Source organism: Bubalus bubalis, chromosome 11, assembly GCF_019923935.1.
Source record: "Bubalus bubalis isolate 160015118507 breed Murrah chromosome 11, NDDB_SH_1, whole genome shotgun sequence".
Taxonomy (NCBI): domain Eukaryota; kingdom Metazoa; phylum Chordata; class Mammalia; order Artiodactyla; family Bovidae; genus Bubalus; species Bubalus bubalis.
In genome coordinates, this window is record NC_059167.1 from 57,992,492 (window position 1) to 58,011,578 (window position 19,087).

Consider the following 19,087-nt stretch of genomic DNA (forward strand, 5'->3'; position numbering starts at 1 on the left):
GGCACCTTTGCCACCTCATTTGCTCCAGTCACACTGGCCTTCACTGGCAGATTCTTTACCATCTGAGCCAAAAGGGAATCCCAGAGGGAAGGACATGGGTGTGGAAAACTCAGCATGTGCAGGGCCTGGAGTGTCAGGTGACCAGAGAAGACCTCAGGAGCAAAGAAAGGCGAATTGGGTCCACAAGTGGTTGAGGCCCTGCCTGGTGGAGCTAGACCAAGGGCCATCAGGAGGTGATGATAGCAGGGCTTTAGGGGTGGAGAAAGGACCAAGTACTGGGCCTCCCTGAGCTTTGTGGGAGGGAGATGGTGGGGGCAATGACACAGGGGGCCTAGGCAGAGAACACCTGTGGCAGGACACAGAAGAAAGTCAGATGTGGTAGGATGTTTGTCTCTCAGGCATTTGGAAATGGGAGGCTGGAGCAGGGACGAGATTAGGGAAGACTGCCCACAGTGAATGGCAGGCAGTGGCCACCTTCTCAGAGGGGAGATGTCAGTAGGTGATTTCAAAAGTGAGTGTGGGAGTCTCCATAGCTCCCTCCCACCCCAGACAGTCTCTAGGAGCTTCACAAAGTGCATTAGCATGTGAAAGACTCAGAAAGCAGGCGGTTTAGCTCCATTCTACCCTCTTCCCCTGTCAGTAAAGAATCTGCCTGCATTGTAGGAGACCAGGGTTGATCCCTGGGTTGAGATCATCTGGAGAAGGAAACCCACTCCAGTACTCTTGCCTGGGAAATCCCATGCACGTAGGAGGCTAGTGGGCTACAGTCCATAGGGTCACCAACAGTCAGACACGACCGAAGTGGCTTAGCACAGCACATACACACCCACTGTGTGGGGGTCTGGGGGCTCACTGAGGCTCACACATGGACTTCCTGGAAGAACATTCCAGACAAATACATAAACTTAAGCAGGCATCAAAAAGATTTAACCATCTGTCAAAGTTAAGTAATTATGTATTTATGTGTCTGTTTGTTTATCAGTGTTTTGAAGTAAATTAGCTTCAGTTCAAGGCTAGATGGAGTAAATGTGGTTGGGCCTGAGCCTGTCCATCTCTACCAGAACCATCTCCCTTTACAACATTTTAGCTCATGAGGTTGGAACGACTGTCTATCTTCCAGATGGGGAAGCTGCAGTTCAGAGAGGCTCAGAAACTGTCCTAAGATCATGGAGCAAGAAAGTGGGGAAGCCAGGGCTGGGCTGGAACCCAAGAGTCTCTCACCTCAGATTCCTTGCTCTTCACCTTCAGGCCTTACAAACCTGGCAATTAAACTTAACTCTTGAAAACTTGATAAGGGACTTCCCTGGTGGTCCAGTGGGTAAGAATCCGCCTTGTAAAGCAGGGGAGAAAAAGTGAAAGTGTTAGTTGTTCAGTTGTGTTAGACTTTTTGCAGCCCCATGGATTGGGGCCTGGAGTTAAAAAGAGTTGGACAGGACTGAGCACACATGCTCGTAAAGTGTGCAATTTGGTAAGCTTTGTCACAGGTATACATTTGTGAAACCATTATCACATTCAAGATAATGAACATATATCACCCACAGAGGTTTCCTTCCCCAACCCCTTCTTAAGTCTTTCAGCTCCTCCCAGACCCACACCCTAGGGAACCACTGAACTTCTTTCAGTCACTGTAGATTAGTTTGCATTTTCAGAATCTTATGTAAATGGAGTCATACAATGTATACACTTTTGTCTTTTTTCAGTCGGCATAATTACTTTGAGATTCATCCACATTGTTGTATAATTTAATAGATTCATTTTTGTTGCTGAGTAGTAATCAATTTCATGGCTGTATAACAATCCGTTTACCATTCACCTCTTGCTGAACATTTGGGTTGTTTCCATTTTTTCAGTTCAGTTCAGTTCAGTCGCTCAGTCGTGTCCGACTCTGCAACCCCATGAATCGCAGCACGCCAGGCCTCCCTGTCCATCACCAGCTCCCGGAGTTTACCCAGACTCATGTCCATCGAGTCAGTGATGCCATCCAGACATCTCATCCTCTGTCGTCTTTCTCCTCTTGCCCCCAATCCCTCCCAGCGTCAGAGTCTTTTCCAATGAGTCAACTCTTCCCATGAGGTGGACAAAGTACTGGAGTTTCAGCTTTAGCATCATTCCTTCCAAAGAAATCCCAGGGCTGATCTCCTTCAGAATGGACTGGTTGGATCTCCTTGCAGTCCAAGGGACTCTCAAGAGTCTTCTCCAACACCACACTTCAAAAGCATCAATTCTTCGGTGCTCAGCCTTCTTCACAGTCCAACTCTCACATCCATACATGACCACTGGAAAAACCATAGCCTAGACTAGACGAACCTTTGTTGGCAAAGTAATGTCTCTGCTTTTGAATATGCTATCTAGGTTGGTCATAACTTTCCTTCCAAGGAGTAAGCGTCTTTTAATTTCATGGCTGCAGTCACCATCTGCAGTGATTTTGGAGCCCAAAAAAATAAAGTCTGACACTGTTTCCACTGTGTCCCCATCTGTTTCCCATGAAGTGATGGGACCAGATGCCATGATCTTCGTTTTCTGAATGTTGAGCTTTAAGCCAACTTTTTCACTCTCCGCTTTCACTTTCATCAAGAGGCTTTTCAGTTCATCTTCACTTTCTGCCATAAGGGTGGTATCATCTGCATATCTGAGGTTATTGATATTTCTCCCGGCAATCTTGATTCCAGCTTGTGCTTCTTCCAGTCCAGCGTTTCTCATGATGTACTCTGCATAAAAGTTAAATAAGCAGAGTGACAATATACAGCCTTGACACACTCCTTTTCCTATTTGCAACCAGTCTGTTGTTCCATGTCCAGTTCTAACTGTTGCTTCCTGACCTGCATACAGATTTCTCAAGAGGCAGATCAGGTGGTCTGGTATTCCCATCTCTTGCAGAATTTTCCACAGTTTATTGTGATCCACACAGTCAAAGGTTTCGACATAGTCAATAAAGCAGAAATAGATATTTTTCTGGAACTCTCTTGCTTTTTCCATGATCCAGCGGATGTTGGCAATTTGATCTCTGGTTCCTCTGCCTTTTCTAAAACCAGCTTGAACATCAGGAAGTTCACGGTTCACATATTGCTGAAGCCTGGCTTGGAGAATTTTGAGCATTACTTTACTAGCGTGTGAGATGAGTGCAATTGTGCGGTAGTTTGAGCATTCTTTGGCATTGCCTTTCGTTGGGATTGGAATGAAAACGCACCTTTTCCAGTCCTGTGGCCACTGCTGAGTTTTCCAAATGTGCTGGCATATTGAGTACAGCACTTTCACAGCATCATCTTTCAGGATTTGAAATAGCTCCACTGGAATTCCATCACCTCCACTAGCTCTGTTCGTAGTGATGCTTTCTAAGGCCCACTTGACTTCACATTCCAGGATGTCTGGCTCTAGATGAGTGATCACACCATCTTGATTATCTGGGTCATGAAGATCTTTTTTGTACAGTTCTTCTGTGTATTCTTGCCACCTCTTCTTAATATCTTCTGCTTCTGTTAGGTCCATACCATTTCTGTCCTTTATCGAGCCCATCTTTGCATGAAATGGTCCCTTGGTATCTCTAATTTTCTTGAAGAGAACTCTAGTCTTTCCCATTCTGTTGTTTTCCTCTATTTCTTTACATTGATCGCTGAAGAAGGCTTTCTTATCTCTTTTTGCTATTCTTTGGAACTCTGCATTCAGATGCTTATATCTTTCCTTTTCTCCTTTGCTTTTCACTTCTCTTCTTTTCATAGCTATTTGTAAGGCCTCCCCAGACAGCCATTTTGCTTTTTTGCATTTCTTTTCCATGGGGATGGTCTTGATCCCTGTCTCCTGTACAATGTCACGAACCTCATTCCATAGTTCATCAGGCACTCTATCTATCAGATCTAGGCCCTTAAATCTATTTCTCACTTCCACTGTATAATCATAAGAGATTTGATTTAGGTCATAACTGAATGGTCTAGTGGTTTTCCCTACTTTATTCAATTTAAGCCTGAATTTGGCAATAAGGAGTTCATGATCTGAGCCACAGTCAGCTCCTGGTCTTGTTTTTGCTGACTGTATAGAGCTTCTCCATCTTTGGCTGCAAAGAATAAAATCAATCTGATTTCGGTGTTGACCATCTGGTGATGTCCATGTGTAGAGTCTTCTCTTGTGTTGTTGGAAGAGGGTGTTTGTTATGACCAGTGCATTTTCTTGGCAAAACTCTATTAGTGTTTGCCCTGCTTTATTCCATATTCCAAGGCCAAATTTGTCTGTTACTCCAGGTGTTTCTTGACTTCCTACTTTTGCATTCCAGTCCCCTATAATGAAAAGGACATCTTTTTTGGGTGTTAGTTCTAAAAGGTCTTGTAGGTCTTCATAGAACCAACCGTTCAACATCAGCTTCTTCAGCGTTACTGGTTGGGGCATAGACTTGTATTACTGTGATATTGAATGGTTTGCCTTGAAAACGAATGGAGATCATTCTGTCGTTTTTGAGATTGCATCCAAGTACTGCATTTCGGACTCTTTTGTTGACCATAATGGCTACTCTATTTCTTCTGCATGTTTTGGCTGTTAACAAATAAAGCTGCTATGGGGGCTTCCCTAGTGGCTCAGTGGTAAAGAATCTGCCCAATGCAGGAGACATGGGTTCAGCCCATGATCCAGGAAGATCCTACCTGCCACCCGTGTCCCACAACTATTGAGCCTGTGCTGTAGAGCCTGGGAGCCCCAACTACTGAGCCTATGTGCCCCAGAGCTCATGCTCCAAAACAAAGCAGCCCGCGCGATGAGAAGCCCGAGTACTGCAGCTAGAGAGTAGCTCCTGCTCGCCACAACTAGAGAAAAGCCCGAGTGGCAACGAAGACCCAGCAGAGCCAAAAATAAATAAATAAGAGAGTTACAAAAAATATGTTTTTAAAAGCTACTTTGAACTTTCAGATATGTCTCTATATGACTATGTGCTTTGATGTCTTTTACAGAAATACCTAGGAGTGGAATGGCTTGGTCATAGGATAGGTGGTCATATGGAAGTTATGTTATGCTTAACTTTTTGCAAAACTGCTAAACTGTTTTCTAAAGTGGTTACACTGTTTTACATTCCCATCAGTAGTGTATGGGAGGTTCAGTTACTTCACATCTTCAGCAAACACTTGTTTTCAGTCTTTATAATTTTAGAAATTCTAGTCAGTGTTCATAGTTTTAAGTTTTACCTTTAGATCTGTCATCTATTTTGAGTTGATTTTGGTATATACATGAGATATCAATCAAATTTCATTTTGTGTGTGTATGAAGGAACTAAATAAGCCTCTTGATGAAAGTGAAAGTGGAGAGTGAAAAAGTTGGCTTAAAGCTCAACATTCAGAAAATGAAGATCATGGCACCTGGTCCCATCACTTCATGGGAAATAGATGGGGAAACAGTGTCAGACTTTATTTTTTTGGGCTCCAAAATCACTGCAGATGGTGACTGCAGCCATGAAATTAAAAGACGCTTACTCCTTGGAAGGAAAGTTTTGTCCAACCTAGATAGCATATTCAAAAGCAGAAACATTACTTTGTCAACAAAGGTCCGTCTAGTCAAGGCTATGGTTTTTCCAGTGGTCATGTATGGATGTGAGAGTTGGACTGTGAAGAAGGCTGAGCACCGAAGAATTGATGCTTTTGAAGTGTGGTGTTGGAGAAGACTCTTGAGAGTCCCTTGGACTGCAAGGAGATCCAACCAGTCCATTCTGAAGGAGATCAGCCCTGGGATTTCTTTGGAAGGAATGATGCTAAAGCTGAAACTCCAGTACTTTGTCCACCTCATGGGAAGAGTTGACTCATTGGAAAAGACTCTGATGCTGGGAGGGATTGGGGGCAGGAGGAGAAGGGGACAACAGAGGATGAGATGTCTGGATGGCATCACTGACTCGATGGACGTGAGTCTGAGTGAACTCCGGGAGTTGGTGATGGACAGGGAGGCCTGGCGTGGGGTCGCAAAGAGTCGGACACGACTGAGCGACTCAACTGAACCTCATTTATGCAGATGACACCACCCTTATGGCAGACAGTGAAGAGGAATTAAAGAGCCTCTTGATGAAGGTGAAAGAGGTGAGTGAAAAAGCTGGCTTAAAACTCAGCATTAAAAAAACGAAGATCATGGCATCTGGTCCCATCATTTCATGGTGCACAGATGGGGAAACAATGGCAACAGTGACAGATTTTACTTTCTTGGGCTCCAAAATCACTGTGGACGGTGTCAGCAGCCATAACAATGACAAACCTAGACAGCATATTAAAAAGTAGAGAGATTGCTTTGTCTACAAAGATCTGTATAGTTAAAGATATGGTTTTTCCAGTAGTCATGTACGGATGTGAGAGTTGGACCATAGCTGAGCACTAAAGAACTGATGCTTTTGAACTGTGGTGCTGGAGAAGACTCTTGAGAGTCCCTTGGACTGCAAGGAAATCAAATCCGTCAATCCTAAAGGAAATCAACCCTAAATGTTCACTTGAAGGACTGATGCTGATGCTGAAGCTCCAGTACCTGTTATGAGGAGCTAACTCATTAGAAAGACCCTGATGCTGGGAAAGATTGAAGGCAGGAGGAGAAGGGGATGACAGAGGATGAGATGGTTGGATGGCATCACCAACTCAATGGATATGAGTTTGAGCAAACCCTGGGAGATGGTGAAGGACAGGGAAGCCTGGCATGCTGCCGTCCATAGGGTCGCAGAGAGTCGGACATGACGCAGCCACTGAACAACAACAATGGGTATCCAATTGTTCAAGCATCATTTGTTGAAAAGATTTTCTTCTTTACAGTGAATTCACTTCTTTAACAGATATAGGGCTATTTTAATTATTTCTTTCTTTCTGAGTTAGCTTGCACACTTTGCATCTTCTATTAAAGAGTTTGTCCCTTTCATCTGACTTGTCACATTTATTGGCATAACACTATTATGAATGATGTCAAATCTTTTCAGGTGCTCGTGCACGTGCGTCCTCATTCACTTCAGATGTGTCTGACTCTTTGCAACCCCATGGACTGTAGCCCACCAGGCTCCTCTGTCCATGGGATTTTCCAGGCAAGAATACTGGAGTGGGTTGCCATTCCCTTCTCCAGGGGATCTTCCTGATCCAGGGATTGAACTCATGTCTCCTGGGTCTCCTGTATTGCAGGTGGATTCTTTACCACTGAGCCACTGGGCAAGTCCTTTTCTTGTGCTTATTGGCCATTTATATATCTTATTTGGAGTAATGTCTGTTCAGAATCTTTTCCCAAGTTTTCATTGATTTATTTTTCCTTTTATTGTCTACTTATTTGAACCCTTGTAAAGATTATAGATTCTATATACAAGTCCCTTATCAGATTTATAATTTGCAAATATTTTCTCCATTCTGTGAGTTTTTTCCCTTTCTTGAAAGTGTCCTTTGAAGCACAAGAAATTTTGATGTGATAAAGTTTGTTTTATCTAATTGTTCTTTTGCTGCTTATGCATTTACTGTCATAGCTAAGAATCCATTGGCTGATTCAGGATTCACTACTGTGTTTTCTTCTAAGAATTTTATAATTTTATCTCTTACAATTAGGCTTTTTATCTATTTTGAGTTACTTTTTGTATATGATATGAGCTAAGGGTTTCAACTTTATTTTTTTGTATGTGAATATTCAAGTGTCTCAGCACTATTTGTTGAAAAGACTCTTCTCTAATAATGGAATGGTCTTTCCACCCTTGTTGAACTGACTGTAGACACATGGTGTTTATTTTTGAACTCTCAATTCTGTTTCATTGATCTGTTTGTGAGTCCTTTTGCTGGTACCACACTCTCTTCGTTACTGTTGGTTGGTTTGTAGTAAGTTTTGAAGTGAGGAAATAAGGATCCCCCAACTTTGTTCTTTTTCAAGTTTGTTTTGGCTATTCTTGGTCTCTTGCAATTCTGTATGAATTATAGGATCAGCTTGTCAATTTCGTTAACTAGGATTCTGATACAGATTGTGTTGAATCTGCAGATCAAATGGAGAGTATTGGTACCCTAACAATATTAAGTCTCCTGATGCATGAACATGAGGATGTTTTTCCATTTATTTAGGCCTTGTTTAATTTCTTTCAACAGGGGTTTCTAATGTTTCTCATTTCTTTTGTTAAATTTATTCTTAAGTATTTTATTCTTTTTGATACTGTTGTAAGTGGAATTACTGTAATTTTATTTTCAAGTTGCTGATTTGCATATACAAGTACAATTGATTTTTATATATTGATCTTTTAAATTTTTTATTTATTTATTTTTATTTTTGGCTCTGCTGGGTCTTCGTTTAGGTGATTTGATGCTAGGCTTTCTCTAGATGCGGTGAGCAGGGGCTACCTTTTAGTTGCCAAACGTGGGCTTCTCGTTGTAGTGGCTTCTCTCGTTGCAGAGCACGGGCTCTAAAGCTCCAGGTCAGTAGTTGTGTGCACTGGTTCAGTTGCCCTTCAGCACGTGGAATCCTTCCAGAGCAGAGATCAAACACATGTCTTCTGCATTGGCAGGCAGATTCTCAACCACTGGACCACCAGGGAAGTCCTGTATATTGATTGACTTTTTGTCCTGTAGCCTTTTTGAACTTGCTTGTTAGTTCTAATGATTTTTGTTTTTAGATTCCTTAGAATCTTCTATATACAAGATGATGTCATCCACACATAGAGAAAGTTTTATTTTTTCCTTTCTAATTTTGATGCTTTTTATTTCTATTTCTAATTGCCGCTACTATTATTTTATTGCTCTCAGTTTCAACTTTCAGATCTGCTAATATTTGATTTACATACTTAGATGATTTGATGCTAGGTGCATATATATTTACAGTTGCTATATCTTCCTATTGAATGAGGCTTTTATCATTATTAATGATCTTCTTTGTCTCTAGTGCCATTTTTCAGCTAAAAGTCAACTTTTTGTGGTATAAATGTAACCACTTCTGCTTTGTTTTGGTTATCATTTGCATGAAATATTTTTTTCCATCACTTCACTTTCAGAAGGTCTAATTGTCTCTAGTGGGGCTTCCCCCATGGCTCAAGGGGTAAATAATCCACCTTCCTGGGTTGGAAAGATCCCCTGGAGGAAAAAATGGCAATGCGCTTCAGTATTCCTGGCTGGAGAATCCCATGGCAAGAGGGGCCTGGCAGGCTACAGTCCATGGGGTGGCAAAGAGTAGGACACAACTGGAACATGGACTTGGGCCCACCAGGCTCCTCTGTCCACAGGGTTCTTCAGGCAAGAACACTGGAGTGGGTTGCCATTTCTTCTTCCAGGGGCTCTTCCAGACCCAGGGATCGAAACTGTGGCTCTTGGGTCTCCTCCGTTGCCAGCAGATTCTTTACCATCTGAGCCACCAGGGAAGCCACTGGTCAGGGTTGAGCATGCATGCAATTATCTCTAATGGGTGACTCAAGACTCTGGTAGCGTCCCACCCAGCAACTAGGAGGCCCAGAGGGGAAGGCTTTTATAGGCAGAAGGAGGGTAGGGCAAGGAGGTTATTAGCAAAAGGAGAGAAGGAATTGTTTCAGGCCAGGGCCCTTCTTTTGGGGGGAAGGGAAGGGCCAGGTCTTTTTATGCAGATTGTCTCACTGATTAGTGCTGTTAGGACGTTTAAGGTATCTCTTTAAAGACCACATTCCTGGGAGAGGTTGAAAATGCAGTTAAGTCTTGGTTTGCTGTCCTGGGGGCAAATAACTTCATTTTGGACTTGTTACTTCTTTATAACAATTCTCCCCTTTTTTGATAAACTCTCACCCTAACAGAGAGATGTGATCAAAATTTAAGGCATTAGTGCCACTCTCAGCTATATGCGTGATGTTCTGTTAGTAAGTCAAAAAAAGATCCCCAATGGAAATGTCTTTTTTTTTTTTTAATTCACTTTTGGCTGTGCTAGATCTTCATTGCTGCCCTCGGGATTTCTCTGAGCTGGTGGGGACTACTTTGTTGTAGTGCATTCTGTATTCTCATTGCAGTGGCTTCTGTTGCAGAGTGCGGGCTGTATGTGCACAGACTTCAGTAGCTGGGGCTCACGGGCTTTGTTGCTCCACGACATGTGGAATTTTCCCAGAGCAGGGATTGAACCTGTGTCCCCTGTACTGGGAGGTGGACTCTCAACCACTAGACCACTAGACTCTAGGGAGGCCCCCAAGAGTCATCTTAAGTCAAGTTTGCTCAGTAATCGTATGTAACTGAGTTTCAACTTTCCCAGAAGTGTTAGCTCAGTTACAGCAACTTCACTTGTTTTGTTTCTAACAAAAAACAAAAAAAAATCTGCTGTCCTTATTGGTATGTAATGTGTCTTTTTTCCTCAGGCTGCTTTTAAGTCTAAATCACTTTTTTTTTTTTAAGTATTATTTTATGAAGGAATCCACTTCCATGACTCATGAAGCCCAGGCTGAGTTAAGAGAGATGAGTTCCAGAGGTAATGACACCCAGCTCTGGACTTTCTGGTTGTAACCACTGTCTTCTCTCTCTACCTCAGCTGAAAACCCAGACTCCATCAGGTGTCAATCCCTGCCCTCCAATTCCTATAAGATACCAAAGCCAACTATGAAAGACGCTTTTTCGGAGGAGAAGATGAAGATGAATCTGTCTTCCCAGAAGAAAAACCCTCTACTTTGCTTTATGAGACAGATAGGAATCCCAAACCACAGACAGGTTGGGAATTCTCTTTTTTATTACTTTTTTTTTCTTTATTTTATCTCTCTCTGTTTTTTTTGTTTGTTTGTTTGTTTTTTGGCCTGAGCAGCCACATTTGGAGAATGTGATGGCACCCCACTCCAGTACTCTTGACTGGAAAATCCCATTGATGGAGGAGCCTGGTGGGCTGCAGTCCATGGGGTCGCTAAGAGTTGGACTCGACTGAGCAACTTCACTTTTCACTTTCATGCCTTGGAGGAGGAAATGGCAACCCACTCCAGTGTTCCTGCCTGAAGAATCCCAGGGATGGGGGAGCCTAGTGGGCTTCCGTCTATGGGGTCACACAGAGTCCGACATGACTGAAGCGACTTAGCAGTAGCAGCAGCAGCAGCAGCAGCCACATGCAGGATCTTAGTTCGAAGTTCAGTTCAGTTCAGTTGCTCAGTCATGTCCGACTCTTTGCGACCTCATGGACTGCAGCACGCCAGGCCTCCCTGTCCATCACCAACTCCCGGAGTTCACTCAAACTCCTGTCCATTGAGTCAGTGTTGCCATCCAACCATCTCATCCTCTGTCGTTCCTTTCTCCTCCCACCTTCAATCTTTCCCAGCCTCAGGGTCTTTTCAAATGAGTCTGCTCTTTGCATCAAGTGGCCTAAGTATTGGAGTTTCAGCTTTAACATCAGTCCTTCCAATGAACATTCAGGACTGATCTCCTTTAGGGTGGACTAGTTGGATCTTCTTGTAATCCAAGGGACTCTCAAGAGTCTTCTCCAACACCACAGTTCAAAAGCATCAATTCCTCAGTGCTCAGCTTTCTTTATGGTCTAACTCTCACATCCATACAAGACTACTGGAAAAACCATAGCCTTGATGAGATGGACCTTAATACGCTATCTAAGTTGGTCATAACTTTCCTTCCAAGGAGTAAGCATCTTTTAATTTCATGGCTGCAGTCACCATCTGCAGTGATTTTGGAGCCCCCCAAAATAAAGTCTGCCACTCTTTCCACTGTTTCCCCATCTATTTCCCATGAAGTGATGGGACCAGATGCCATGATATTAGTTTTCTGAATGTTGAGATTTAAGCCAACTTTTTCACTCTCCTCTTTCACTTTCATCAAGAGGGTCTTTAAGTCTTTACTTTCTGCCATAAGAGTGGTGTCATCTGTGTATCTGAGGTTATTGATATTTCTCCCGGCAATCTTGTTCCAGCTTATGCTTCCTCCAGCCCAGTGTTTTTCATGATGTACTCTGCATATAAGTTAAATAAGCAGGGTGACAATATACAGCCTTGACACACTCCTTTTCCTATTTGGAACCAGTCTGTTGTTCCATGTCCAGTTCTAACTGTTGCTTCCTGACCTGCATACAGGTTTCTCAAGAGGCAGGTCAGGTGGTCTGGTATTCCCATCTCTTGCAGAATTTTCCACAGTTTATTGTGATCCACACAATCAAAGGCTTTGGCATAGTCAATAAAGCAGAAATAGATGTTTTTCTAGAACTCTCTGGGATCAGCCCTGAACCCCCTGCAGTTGAAAATGCAGAGTCTTAACCAGTGGACCACCAGAGAAGCCCCTCTTTATCATTTTTTTAGAGCAATTTGTGATATACTCTGGTATAGTTTTTTTTTTTTTCTGAGTAGAATGTACTTTATTGATGACAAAATAGGGTTCCCCAAGTCCCTCCCTCTCTTCAGGGGGTCTGGGGTAGAACGTGTGTCAAGAAGGAGAGATTCTCAGAGTGGTGGAAGATTGAGTTGAGGCAGGGACTCCCCAGCAGCTGAGCACCTCTCTCTTCCTCCTGTGCTCTTAGTAGGGCTGGTGGTCCCGGGACTGTTACTCCTCAGAGCCACGTAGGTCATAAGATCCATCACCCAGTTACAATAGTCAGATTCATTGTCATACCAGAAAATACGCTTGATAAGGTGATTGTTGAGGGCAATGGACTCTGTGATACCTACTTTACCATCTTCTTTTAAATTTTTATTTAATTCTATTTTTGGCGGTGTTGGATTTTCGTTGCTGCCCATGGGCCTTCTCTAGTTGCGGCAAGCAGGGGCTACTCTCCAGTTGTAGTGCACAGGCTTCTCATTGCGGTGGCTTCTCTTGTTGCAGAGCACAGGCCCCAGAGCACTCAGTCTTCAGTAGTCGTGGGGCACCGACATAGTTGCCCTGCAGCATGTGGAATCTTCCTGGACCAGGAATTGAACCTGTGTCCCCTGCATTGGAAGGCAGATTCTTAACTATTGGACCACCAGGGAAGTTCTCTAAGACCTTCTTTCTGCAAATGGAGGTAAGACCCAGAACCAACAGGTTATTGATGTATATACACACACACATATATATATGTGTGTGTGTGTGTTGTATTAACATTCAGATTTTTAACTTTTTTGTTGTTTAGTCACTAAGTTGTGTCTATCTGTTGTGACCCCATAGATTGTAGCCCACCAGGCTCCTCTATCCATGGGATTTCCCAGGCAAAATACTGGAGTGGGTTGCCATTTCCTCTTCTAGGGGATCTTCTGGACCCAGGGATCAAGTGATGTTTAGTGTTTTCTCACTTCTGAGCCAAAATCTCTTCTGGTGCTGGCTCGCCCTCCTCAACGGCCCATTAGTTGTGCAGTGTCTGGTTCGTGGGAAGCAGCACTACTTGCAGCTCCGAGGATGCTCCTGCAAGGTGTGAGCTCCAAGGATGATTCTCCCTCATCCTCCTGAGCGGTGCTTCCTGTGCTTCCTGCTGGTTTCCTCACCTGCAGGCCCTGAGCAGAACCACTGCTGGAGCACCCTTATAGAGCTTAGAGTTCTCTGTGTGCAGCTCTTGCCTTTTCAGTTCTCTGCCGTGGGTTCTGTCCTCCCAGCTTTGCAGGCTTCTCAGTGCCAGTGCGGGGAGGCTGTCAGAATTCACCTGTCTTCCCCTCGTTGTGCTCTAGCCTGGAAACTTTCTTCAGGCAGTGAGGTGGAACTTAGAGGGCTCACCTCATTTGTTTACTTCCAGAAGTCACTATTTTTCCCTCTCTGCTTCCAATGTCTTGAGAACCACCATTTCATATATTCTGTGGGGTATTTTGGTTGTCTAATCTGCTTGCAATGCAGGAGACCTGGGTTTGATCCCTGAGCTGGGATGGTCCCATGGAGAAGGGAATGGCAACCCACTCCAGTATCCTTGCCTGGAGAATTCCATGGACTGTATAGTCCATGCGGTCACAAAAAGCTGGACACGACTGAGCGAGTAACACTTTCACTTTAGTTGTCTTAGGTGAGGATGTAAAGCCCATCCCTGTTACTCCATCTCAGCTGGATGCAGAAATCCTTATAATCAGATTTCCCTGATGGTCCAGGAGCTAAGACTCCAAGGTTGATCCCTGGTTGGGGAACTAGATCCCACATGCTGCAACTAAAGATCCTGCATGCCTGCAGTGAAGATCAACAACCCCTCATTCCACTGCTGAGACCCGGCACAGCCAACAAGAAATAAATAAATAGAATCTTGCGCCTCCCTGGTGGCTCAGTGTTGAAAAACCCACCTGCCAAAGCAGGAGACTCGGGTTCGATCCCTGGTCCGGGAAGATCCCATGTGTCGTGGAGCAACAAAGCCCATGTGCCACAACTGTTGACCCTGGGAGCCACAACTACTGAGCCAACGGGCTGAAGCTACTGCAGCCTACGTGCCCTAGAGCCTGTGTTCTGCAGGGACAGAAGTCACTGCAGGGAGAAGCCCGCACACCACAACAAAGAGTAGCCCCTGCCTGCTACAACCAGAGAAAAGCCCACACGGCAAGGACGACACACCACAGCCAAAAATAAACATAGAAAATTATTTTTTTTAATTCCTTATGGTCATTTGTTGATTTGTTCAGCTGGCATTTACTGAGGGCAAGCTGATGTGTGCCCACCTCCCACTGGTCTTACTGATCTCCAGACACTCCAAATTTTCCTACCTCAGGGCCTTTGCATGGCCCCTGTCCTCTGACCAGAAGGCTCGTTTTAGCTATACTTCTTCCCTCAGCTCAGAGGCCTTCTAGGACTAATCTGTGTAAAGTGAGCTGCTCTCTTTTTTTTTGCATCACACATATGCTTTCCTTTATAGTTTCTCTTACTATAATATAGGCAGGAATTTTTGTCTGATTCCTCACAGCCAGCTCAGGGCCAGGCACACTGTCAGTGTTCGATAAATATTTATTGAATGAGTACAGTCTTTGTGTATTTCACGGTGCCTGTCACATAACAGTTCAGTCAACTGGAGGTGCTTGACTGACGGGAACACAGCTCCATGACTGAGGATGCCCAACAGGGGAGGGATCCCAGGCCCCTGGACCAAAGCCACTCTCAGCTCACTCTCAGCTGCGCTCTCCTTAGTGATAACTGGAGGCCCCGCGTGCTGGCCAGGAGGGCTGACAGGTGGGGCTGATGAGTTGCAGACCCAGGCCTCCACCAGGCACAGAACCAGATGCTGGACAGGAGCCAGAGCCAAACTTCCCTGATGCCGCTGTCTTCCAGGGCCCTGTCTCTCATCCACCCCCTCAGAGAGTCTGCCACCAGCCTCTGGGGAAAGATGGAGCCATCCCTCTGGTTCTAGCCCCAGATCTAGTTGTGTGACCATTGACAACTATTAGAGTGCTCACAGGAGGAGTGTGTGCTCGCTAAGTCACTTCAGTCATGTCCAACTCTTTGTGACCCCATGGACTGTAGCCAACCAGGCTCCTCTGTCTGTGGGATTTTTCCAGGCAAGAATACTGGAGTGGGTAGCCATTTCCTGCTCCAGGGCATCTTCCCGACCCAGGGACCCGCGGCTCTTACATCTCCTGCATTGGCAGGAGTGTTCTTGACCACTAGCACCACCTAGGAAGCACCTTCATAGGAGGAGAGGATGGCTCAATAAAGTGAATGGTACTTTATAAACTGCAGACCTTCTACGAGCACTCACAGCACCTTACGAGGTTTCTGTTCCAAACACCTACTTTTGACAGAGGAAGGGACTGAGGTTTAAATGAGATAAGGTAAGGAGACTGCTTAGCACAAGGCTGGGGACTTCGTGTTTCTATTCTAGATGCTAACCAGCTGCCTACCTCTGGCTAAGCAACCAACAGCCTGCAACCTCTCAGGTGGGGGCCTTGATCCATCTGTCCTCAATAAAGATGAGAGCTACCATTTTTTGAGCGTTTACGAGGTGCCAGGCCATGAGCTCAGCGCTTTGCATGCATCATCTAATTCTCTCATCAGAGGATGAGATGTTATTATTCCAATGAGGAAACTGAAGCTCAAAGACATTAGGTAATCTACCCAAACCCTTGCAACTAGTAAGTGGCTTAAGCTGTGTTCAGACCCCCGGGTGAGAGGTCCCTAAGCTTCTAGGTACTGGCCTCTCTTCCCTTAGCAATCTCTTCTAATAACTGGTATTTCTTGCCAGCTACTCCTTCCTGGGCCTTGGGGAAAGGTTTCTGAGAGTCCTTTTGGCCAGTCACCAGATCAGGGCGAGACAGGGTCTAAAACCTCCAGCTGAGCTTCTGCCCCAAGGCCCAACTATGAGCTTGTGGAGTTGGCAGTCAGGACATCTCTGAGGGTCAAAGAAAATCCCACGTTAAAAACACAGCCCTGGGGAAGGAGGCGGGAGTGGGGGGCGGGGGCGGGGGCGGGGGCGGGGGGGGGGATGGGGGGGCCAGGGGTGGCGGGCGGAGTCCTCAGATCCAGCCGTTCCCTCAGCAAGTATCCTGCCAGCTGGTTCCCTGCAGGATGGCAGGAGCTGCAGATGCAGGCAGGCGAGGGCATCCAGCCCTGTGGGAACGCCACATGGGTGAGGTTACTCTGATGGGGCCTCCAGGGGGCCTGGCCACTCCAGGAAGGGAGGGAGCTTGAGTGAGCCTTGGAGCACCTAGCCAGTGTAGATGAAGGAGTGGGAGTGGGATGGGCAGCCTCTTAGCACAGAGAAACCTGGAGGGCTACTCAGACCGTCCAGCCTTTCCCAGGCTCCCTGCTTGTGCCCCCTCTGTGTGTGTGTCCACAGCACGGGCCCTGAGTGAGGGGTTGTCAGTGCTTGGTAGGTGAAGACACTGAGCTCAGGGTCCAAGGCTGTGGGTGGGATGGGCTGAATGCCAGGTGATAAGTTGGATTACCCTGAAGGAGGCCATGGAGGGGCCATGGGAGGTTTCTAAGCATCAGGAGGTTACTTAGACAATGTCTGGGGTGACTTATTGCAAGGCAAGAGAGTGGAGCCAGAGGCAATGTAGAGGCTGTTGGAGCAATTTTTTTTGGCCACACAGTGTGGCATACGGGATATTAGTTCTCCAAGAAGGGCCCAAACCCATGCCCTCTGCAGTGGAAGCACGAAGTCTTACCCACTGGATCGCCAGGGAATTCCCTGTCGGAACAATCTTGAGGCGCTTTGAGGCTGCCCTGGGCCAGGTCAAGAGCTGAAAACAGGCCTGGAGTTGGGGCTGTGCTGATGGGAGGCGCAGGGGATCTAACCAGGAAGACATCTGGAACTTCCCTGGTCGTCCAGTGACTGACTCCCCACTCCCAATGCAGGGGGCCCGGGTTCAATCCCTGGTCAGGGAACTAGATCCCACATGCCACAACTAAGGGATCCCGCATGCTGCAACCAAGACCTGGCACAGCTAAATAAATATTAAAAATAAATAATAAAAATAAACAGGAAGTGGTCTTAAAGACCATCTACTCAACCCATTTGTTTTACACAAGGAAACTGAGGCCCAAAGAAGAAAGGGGATTGCCCAAGGGCGCAAAAGAGCCAAACTGGAAAGACCTGGAAAAGCTCAAGGGAGGAGCAGAGTTTCCTCCTATTATACACCCTACTTCCCCTAGGATCAAGCCTCACTGGAGGTTACCAGGGGTCCCAATAAAACCAAGGTTGGCTTCTGTCTCACTGTGGGGCCCTAGGGGCCTCCCCTACTGTTTCCTGGGCCACAGTCGCTCATCTGTGAAATGAGGCCACGGGATGAGCTGACTGCTTTGGGCGCTGTCTGCTCTAAGCACCCAGAGGAAGAGGAGGCCAGGGCTTCTTCCTCCCTCTGGTCCTGCATCCCCTAGTCCAGCCTGACACCCATGTGCAGGCAGGGCTGGCCCACTGGGCTTGCATGCCTGAGAAGTGAGCGCCTGGTCCTCAGGAGGCAACATGATCTGTAAAGGATCCCTGAGTGTCTCCTTTTGAACCCTGGAGAGGGCTCCTCCATCATGTGAGGACCACAGGGGGCGATTAGCCATGCTTGATGGAGGCTGGGGAAGCAGCCAGGGCACCTGGGGAAAGAGGGAGAGGAGGAAGCCGGAGAGGGAGGGCCTCTGCGGCCTAAAGGGGGAAGAACTGAGTGGATGGAGGGCCCTGTGGGGGTCCTGCCATTGCGGGGAGACTCGCTCCTTTGGAGGTGGATGGGACATGCCACTTTCTGGCTGTAAGTTTCTTAGTGTGTAAACCACGTGAAAGTGAGCTGTTCTGGAGGCCACGCCAGAGGTAGGGGGATGACTGGGCCAGAAAGCCAGGAGGAGAAGGAAGAGAGGGGTGGTGGGCCTGGGGAGAAGAGGAGGGAGTCGGGTCCCTGCGGGGGAGCTATGCAGGCAGAGGAAGGGTGTATGTAGGGGCCTGTGAATGATGGCTGGTCCCTGATGAGTCACTGTCAGGCGTCACATACAGCCCCGGCCCGAGGAGATTTGGCATGGAGGGGCAGAAAGCATGAAATTTGGAGTGGCTTGGCCTCTCTGAGCCCCTGATTGTAGAACCCAAGTAGCAGTTGTTTCATCCTTTCTGGGCAGCTTGAGATTAGATGTCAGCCTTACCCCAGACCCTCCCACTCCCCTTGCCAGTCAAATGCCACCTCTACACCCAAGCCCACCACCCCCAGGTCCTGGACCTAGTGCTATTCCTCAGCTCACATGCCCCACCTCAGTCCCTGGGCCTGCAGGGAGTTGTCTTGGAGGGCCCTAGCCCCACTAAAGGGCTTGGAGTCAATCCAGGGCCTGTGCAGTGAGGGGACCAAATGGGAGGCTGGGGAAGGAGGTACAAGGACCCTCCCATCCCCCTTCACCCCTGTATCTCCCGTTCTCCCCACTCTCTGATGGGATATTTGCAACTCACTCCCCTTTTTGTAAGCTCAAGCCCTGCTCCTTTGCTCCACAACAAGGAGCAAATGTTACTTAAAAGGAGATCAGGAGATTTGCCTTAAATAGGCATGGAGTGCAGTGCCAGGGCCCAGGGTGGGGGGTGGGGGAGGAGGCCATCCTGGGTGGTGGAGAGAAAGGACTGGAGCTGAAGGAGAGGAGAACAGCCTCCCCGAGGATGTGCACAGCGCTTCACAGTTTACCCAGATTAGTCCCAGCTGCGGTGATCGCTCACACAGGGTTTATTGTACCCTACCCCCATTCTGAGGATGGGGAAACTGAAGTCAGTTCAGGGAACTGACAGGTGTGCTAGCCGCCAAGGGGCATCTGAGGATGACACGGTCTTTCTGCTTCAGCCCCCAGGAGCTGGGGCCTCTTGTATCAGGGATGGGGCT

The 19,087-nt window shown here is 46.5% G+C and overlaps 1 long non-coding RNA gene across 1 annotated transcript in view; it reads left to right on the forward strand.

Annotated features, from left to right (window-relative positions):
• Positions 1-16,195, forward strand: part of LOC102402672 — a 30,367-nt gene extending 14,172 nt beyond the window's left edge. The window contains exons 4-5 of the long non-coding RNA XR_006542839.2: positions 10,429-10,604; positions 12,702-16,195. This is a non-coding gene — a long non-coding RNA (uncharacterized LOC102402672). The remainder of the gene's footprint in view (positions 1-10,428; positions 10,605-12,701) is intronic.
• The last annotated feature ends 2,892 nt before the right edge of the window (positions 16,196-19,087 follow it).